Here is an 8,389-nt window from a genome sequence, read left to right as displayed (position 1 = left end):
TCATATAATCAAATATTCTTAACTTTCGCGTTTTCATGGTGATGACATGTGTGCCAAAAATTACAACAAATTTTTTGACAGTTTTGAGGTTTGCAAGAAGTTTGAATTTTCAAATGTCAAAGTTCTAAAAATTGTAGAATAGAAATATATTTCAGTGACGAAGAGTTGCAGTTTCTTTATTTGTTTATCGTAGATAAAATATTGTATGACACTGTGCGTGAAGTACTTACTGCGCACTTAGGCCATGTACAGCACTCGCACCGTTCGTGCTCGTAAACATCGAGTGCGTGCGCAAAAAGCATAATTCACTATAAATAACTATTAGAACACTATAGTAAATGTTTCATAAATAACAATTAGAACACTTATATGCTTATCTATTACTAATAATAAAATATTGTTAAAATAATAAAAATATGATTTTAATAACGAACCCTTGCGAAAATTTAATTGTAATAAATAAATTACCTACCATGTAATAAATATGTCCAAATATTGAAATGCTATAAATTATATTAAAATATTCTCGATAATTTATAATTGTTCAACTTCAATTATTGCTATATTAATTATTAGATTTGTACAGAACTACTGTAATTTTATTATATTTGATGATAGTCAAATATGATGAAAATAAGTGGACACAAAAAATCCTAGAATAGAGACCAAGGAGGACGACAAGAAACATGGGAAGTTGAAGACTTGAAGAAATGAGTGTATTTTACCGATTGCATCCTTTTTTAGGGTCACTCTCTTTTTCTTCTTATAGAAATCTTAGGGTTTTTTAAACTTTGTTTTTTTTTAAATTACTTAATTGGATTATAAAACAAAATTTCATGATTATTATATGCGACTAAGCAAATATTAATGGATAATATATATATATATATATATATATATATATATATATATATATATATATATATATATAAGATTATGGTATTCTTGACTGTATATTCAAATATCAAGCAGTGATTCTTGATATATAGTTCTTTTCAGCTTTTAATTGCTCCCCAAATATATATATATATATATATATATATATATATATATATATATATATTATATATATATATATATATATATATATATATATATATATATATATATATATATATATATATTTGGGGAGCAATTAAAAGCTGAAAAGAACTAAGAGTCCCTAAGATGTACAAAAAATCTACACAAATTATAGGATACGCTAACGATATGGTAGTAGCCACAAGACATTAAAAAGCTTAGAATACTCACTGATGATACCAATAGAGGAAGCGATGCTTATAATAGTCTAAGTAAAGAAGCTTAAAATAGGACAAAACCTCGAAATTTTTACAGAATGGATCGATTTCCTTGAAAATTTGAGAATATGTAGTGGATAGTCCAAGGATCAAAATCTAAATCATGGCAAAAGGCGCTTTTCCTATGGGGGTGGTTGCCACGCCATCTCGTGGGCGGAAATTTTTATTATATTTTGACCGCAAGAGTTGGTAAAAATATTCATTATAAGCAAAAACGTTTTATACATTTTTTGATAAAATTACTAGTTTTCGATTTATTCGCTATCGAAAGTGTTAGTTTTATATCGAAAAAAAAACAATGTTTTTAATCAGCTTTCTGCTAATAACTCAAATAGTTTTCGTTTTATTAAAACAACTTTACTAAACAAAAATGTACCTTTTGAAAAAAAAAACAAAACCGTTTTTTTGTTTTCTTAAGAGGAATAGTAATCGAGCTATACTTTATTATATGTTGGCTCTTCTTCGTCAAATGCTAAATATTGTAGCTTCAAAGTCAAAGGATGGGAAAACTATGTATTTTTCGAGGATAACTTGTTGAGACTAATTTAAAGTATTTAAAAATCTCCAGAAATAAAAAAATCTCTATCTAAAAAAATTAAGTGACTTATAATGAAAAGAATTTCAGTCCCTATTTTTTTCAGCAAAAAAGTGATCATTAACAAACCCCCTAATCACCACCCTAATTAAAATTTGTCATTGACCTGATTTGGTTTTCTTGACTTATGTATTGTTAATAGTAGAAGTTTGATCGGCTTAGAATAATTAGTTTTTAAAAACATGGAGTTAAAAGCAAATAACGAGTTTTTGTAGTTTGGTAAAAAATGCCCTTTTCTTTAGAATAGAAAGATTGGCATCAGAGACACGAAAAAATATTTCAATATGAAGTTGTAACTTATTTAATTCCCAAAAACTTGGTTTGCAAAAATTTTTTTACGGCAAAAATTGAGTGAGCTATGACAATTAAAACTTGTAATATCATGCAAAAACCACCTTTACCAACCCTTTCAATGCCACCTCTTTTTGAGACTGAGAATTTTAAAAATATTTAATATTAATAGCTTTATAGATTTTGTAAGAACCTACAATAGTCTATTTTAAAGAACTTTCTAAGATAAAAATAAAAAAGTTACGGTTAAAAAATGAAAATATTAAAAAAAAAAGGAGAAATCCAATTGGAAGCATAATAATGTAAGTTTGCGGTGTTTTTAGTCATTGGACTTATTTATTCTTCTTTATTTATGTATTGTTAATAGATTCTAGAAGTTTGACTGGCTTAGAATGATTAGAGTTTTTAAAAACTGGAGTTATAGCGAATAACGAATGTTTGCAATTTGGGAAAAAATTCAATTTTCTTCAGAATAGAAAGATTAGCATCAGAGATAAGAAAAAATGTTTAAATATGAAATTGTAGGTAATTTAATTCCCAAGAACTTGGTTATAAAATTTGTTCTACGGCAAAAATTCAGTGAATTGTAAATGAGCATACCAAAAAACATTGATTTTTTAGATATAAACCTAACACTTTCGATAGCGAATAAATCAAACACTATTAATTTTATCAAAAAAATGTATAGATCAATTTTTGCTTAGAATGTTTGAATTATGAATGTTTTTATTAGCTTTTGCGGTCAAAATATAATAAAAAAAATTCACCCCCGAGATGGGGTGGCAACCACCCTCATGGTAAAAGCGCCTGTCGACATCATATAAATTTTGATCCATGGTCTATCCACTACTTATTCTCAAATTTTCAAGCAAATTTATCCATTCTGTAAAAATTGAGAGGTGAAAAGCTTTGGTTCCTAGACTATTAGAGGACAAAAAATATTTAAGAAAAACCACGCCAAACATTAAGTATACGATGTCAATCTCAACGAAAAATTGTAACATAGATAATATAAAGATTGAAAAATGCGCATTCCAAAAAGTAGAGAGATTTGAGTATCTAGGTATAACAATACACAGAAAGAGTAGTGGAGCATATTGGAAATATCATTGAAAATAAAAGTTGCCAATACTTTAAACGCCTTTTCCTCAAAACTGCTTTGTTAAAGTTGTATACATTGTAACTGAAAAACTACTTGACCGACCTACCTGGAATTTTGTGTTTTCTTTAGACATTCCTTAATAGAGATAACGCTGTCGAGATCTATTTTGTTTTATGCTTATTTTTTGTTTAACAATAATAAATATGTTGATTTTCACCCTTTTTGCAAAAAAATTTGCTGTTTTGATTTCTGAGTGATTTCAAAAAATCAAAAGTCGATGAAACTAAAAAACTCCAAAGTGCAACCTTGAAAAAGTCATAAACTAATAAAATCTTTTTGAATTATTTGTTTACCATGATTCAGTGATGAGTTCTGATGTTCACCGCAAAATTCACTATATTTTGAGGCGTCTTCAAAAATTTGCCACCGTTGGCTTATTTTTCAATATGTTTTCTTGAATTTTTTCTTGAATAATCTATATATTGTGCTGAATATGCTTATTTAATTTAAAAATAAAATATTTCTACCATACTTTAAAAAAAATGTGTTTTAAATATTGATTTAAAGATTCCAGTGTTGGCAAGAAGGTAACAAACAAGGTGTGACAGAAGCTCCTGACAAAAAATAGGTTTTTTCTACAATCGTGTTAAAAATGCAATTTTTAGCACTCCATACGAGCGTTAAAAATGTACTTTAAGGCACTAGTGCTTTAAAATATTTTTAAGGCACTGCAGTTCGTATTGACCGTACAGACAATTTTGATGTAATGTCAAAAAAATATAAAAATGGAATGTCAGTCACGTTCAAGTAAAAGTTTTTGTAGATATTGTCCTGTAATTACGTTTGTAGAAAAAATATTGTATGATATGCGTGTTGAAAAGTACATTTTTAAGGCACTCATGTGAATTGCAGAACTCGCTATCGCTCATTCTGCAAACTTTCACATGCGTGCCTTAAACGTGTACTTTTAACACTCATACCATAAATAACTATTAATAATACAATTATAAATTTAAAACTTAGAAACATTTTAATAGTGAAAACATAAGTGCAATGCATCAGTGGACGAAAAGGCATCAAAAACTTTAAGTCATTTGCCTGCCTTTTCTATTAAAAATTACTCAAATTTAAAGCTAAACAAAGCTTGGCTATCATCATTATCCATAAACTTTTTGCTAATTACCTTAATTAGGAGATAAGGAACAAGAAACAGACAACAGAGCTCTTGATAGTTGAAAAATTTAAAATAATTATAGGAGACAGAGGCGGCATCAGAAAATTTTAAAGGAAATAAAACAAATATTTTCACGAAAGATAAGAAAATTTGCTAAACGAAGGGAGTAGATTGACGGGTCTATAGAAGGGTAGCTTAGGTAACTGGTCGGGGGGTGGACTGAGTAGCTTCTCGGCTGCTTCTCTGAGACACCCAATATTGCCCAAAATCTGCAAGGGATTTTTTCGAGAAAACCTTGAGTTCAGACGACTATCCAGATGATCAGAACAAGAAAAGATCGGCTGAAAACTTCGATATTTTACAAAACAGTAAGAAAACGCATCGAACACCCACCAATATAAGTGATGAAAAACTGGAGAAAATACTATATCTGATGCAAGAGATGAAAACAGAAATAAAATATGAGATGAAATTAGGTATTAAGATAAGACCAAAAATAATATGCAATGGACATGAAAAAGTTAAAAGAAGAGAACGAGGAACTCAGAAAAGAAAATGAAGATATAAAAGCAGAATTAACACAAATTAAACAGAATATGGAATGTTGTTCTGAAGCTATTTCCTTGTGGCATTTTTATAATTACGTATTTTTTATGGGAAATAAGCCACAATTTTACTAAAAAATGAATTTATTAACGTTTCGAAGCCCAAATCGGGTTCGATTTGAACAAAATTGACAACGAAACCCGATTTGGTCTTCAAAACGTTAATAAATTAATTTTTTAGTAAAATTGTGGCTTATTTCCCATAAAAAATACGTAAGAATATGGAATGGATCGATACAGAAAAAAGGAAAAATAATATTTTTCTAAGCGGCCTGAATATTGATACAGGAAACCAAGCAGACCTCAAAATAGCCACGGAGAACTTTTTACAAACAAATCTACAGCTAGAAATAAACATCAGAACTGTAATAAAAATAGGATAATTCCACTACCTTATTATTAGGAGAATCCAACTATATAATGGTAAAGACAAGCAAACAGTCATGGAAAACAAATATAAACTGAAAAACATAAGAAATCAAACAATCTTCCTAATCAATTATATGACGAAACAAGAGAGGAAAATACAAAAACAGCTCCGAGAACTAGCTAAAGACGAAAAAGAAAAGGGAAAAGAAGTAAAAATAGGTTACAATAAAGTTACAAAAAATGGGGAGGAGTGGAGATGGAATAGAGTAAACGAAAAAATAAAGAAATCTGCTCCAAAAAACTAAGGAAACAACAAACGAGGGATAGTAAAGACGATGACGACAACGCAAAGACAGCGGAATAAAAATTTGGATAAAGAAAATCATATAGAAGGAAAGGATAGTCAACAAAAAAAATGAACAAAGGAAACAGGACATTGAAAAAACAGCTAGCATGATTGACGTGGAAATGAAACAAGGACAAGACGCAAAAACTAGAATAAACGAAAATAATAACTTGAAAATTGGTACATGGAATTTAACATCACCTAGAGGAAAAGAATGCGAATTAGAGCAAGAAATGGAAGAATTTAAAATGCAAATAATAGGTATTAGCGAAACAAAAAAATGTGGAAGAGGAAAAGAAAAAATTTCATAAAATTATACGATGTATTACCCCGGGGTAGACAAAGAACTTAGAGCGAAAGAAGGAGTAGGCATAGTAGTCACAGAGATAATAGAAAAAAGAATATCAGATTTCAAACCTATATCGTCGAGAATAATGTATATAAAAATAGAAATGGAAATGGTACATAGTTCAAATATATTCACCAACAGAAGGAACGGAAGAAGAAAAAATGGAAGATTTCTAAAACGAACTAAACGAACGAGATGAGATAAGAGAAAAATGTGAAAGAGTAGTGTTAATGGGAGATTGGAACGCAAGGATAGGGAAAGATAAAAACAAAGGACTTGGGTGCATGGGAAGACATAGTGAAGAGATACTAAACAGAAATATAATTAAAATGATCAGATTCTGATAGACAAATGACCTATTAATAGGAAACTCGTTTACATAGCAAGTACTATGGAGGAAAAATGGGAAAAATTTAAAGAAGTAATAATGAAGAAAGCAGAAGAGATAGGAAATCAAGCAGTCAGAAAATTAAACAAAAAGAGGGAATGGCGGAATGCAGATATACAGGAAGAAGTGAGAAAAAGAAAAAGGCATGAAAAAAATACAATAATACAAGAGAGGAACAAGATAAAAAAGAATACCAAAAACATAGAAACATAGTGAAAGAACTAGTTAAAAAAGGAAAGGAAGAGAGTTGGAAGAAGTTCGGTGAATCACTAAACCAAAATTACAGAGACAACAACAGATGCTTCTGGAATAAAGTAAGGAGCCTAATAGGAAAGAAAAGAAAAAAACTCAGAGGAGTAAAAGAAAAAACAACAAACTAAAGACAAACACAACAGAGATACTAGAGGTATGGAGAGAATATTATGAAGATAAATATAACAGCAAGGAAAGTGGAGAAATAGAGACAGAGGGAACCATAGAACAGACAGCAGCAGAGGAATACCAAATGGAAGAAATAAGTACAGAAGGATTGGGAGAAGCGATAAGTAGAATAAAAATAGGAAAAGCGAGCGGAGCCGATAAAATTGATCCCGAAATGATAAAATGAATTGGGAAAGAAGGAAAGAAGTGGTTGCTGGAAATAATGAGAGAAGCATGGAGAACAAACAAAACGCCGAGAGAATGGGAAGAAAACTTACTGATCCCAATTCACAAGAAAGGAGAAGAATCCACCTGTGGAAACTATAGAGATATATGCCTCTCATCAGTAGTGTTCAAGCTCTATACGAGAATAATAGAAAGAAGATTAGGAACAGAGGTAGAAGAAAAACTTGAAGACGAACAAACAGCAGTCAGAGGCAAAAGGCAAACAGTGGACAACATAAGCATATTACGAAATATAATTGAAAAAATAATGATCGGGAAACAAACATCTATATGACCTTCTTAGACCTTAAAGCAGCGTTCGACTCAGTAGACCGGAAAGTATTGTTGAATACTATGGAGGAGCTGGGAATAACGAGGAAACTATTAGAGATAATTAAAAGTAAATACAGCAGAGTGGTGGGAAAAGTACAAATAGGAGGTAGCAGATCACTAGAATTTAGGATGAACAAGGGAATAAAACAGGGAGGTAAGCCTTAAGCCCAGTCCTATTCGTCATAATTATGGATAAATTATTTAAAAAAATAAAAAGAAGAACAAAGCACCTAAAAACAATAATAGGCTACACGCACCTAACACCAGTTATGATAGAAGGATTACTGTATGCGAACGACGTCGTTCTCTTAGCAGACAACCCGAGAAAGATGCAGCGACTAACTGCTGTATGGACTGAGGAAATAGAGAAAATGAAATTAGAACTAAACATCAGCAAATGCAAGACGATGAAAATAGGTGAGCAGGAGCAGGAGATTGAAGGCGAAACACGAGTGTTCTGTAATATAAAGAACAAGAATTAGAGAGGGTGACGGTGTACGAGTACCGGAGCACGATAATATCCAATGACGGAAAGCTAGACCTAGAAACTGCAAATAGAACAAAGAAAGTTACGAAAATATATTATGAGATTAATAATACGATACTGGAAAAACCGGAAATCAACCAGGAAATAAAAATATATGGATTTTTATAAAAATACAATCACAGTATCAACTCTTCTGTATGGAAGTGAGACATGGGTCACAAATAAAAGATATGAAAGTGCGATAAATGCAGCAGAAATGAAACAGCTGAGAAAAATAGCTGAAAAGACGAAGATGGACAGGGAAAGGAACGAAAACATCCGAAACGCGTTAATCAAAAACCAATAGAAAAAAAATTGAAAAAAGAAAACTGAATTGGTTTGGACATATAACTAAGATGAACGAGAAC

This window comes from Diabrotica virgifera, chromosome 4 (assembly GCF_917563875.1).
Source record: "Diabrotica virgifera virgifera chromosome 4, PGI_DIABVI_V3a".
Lineage (NCBI taxonomy): Eukaryota > Metazoa > Arthropoda > Insecta > Coleoptera > Chrysomelidae > Diabrotica > Diabrotica virgifera.
The sequence above is the reverse complement of the archived record's forward strand: the minus strand, read 5'-3'. Positions refer to the sequence as shown.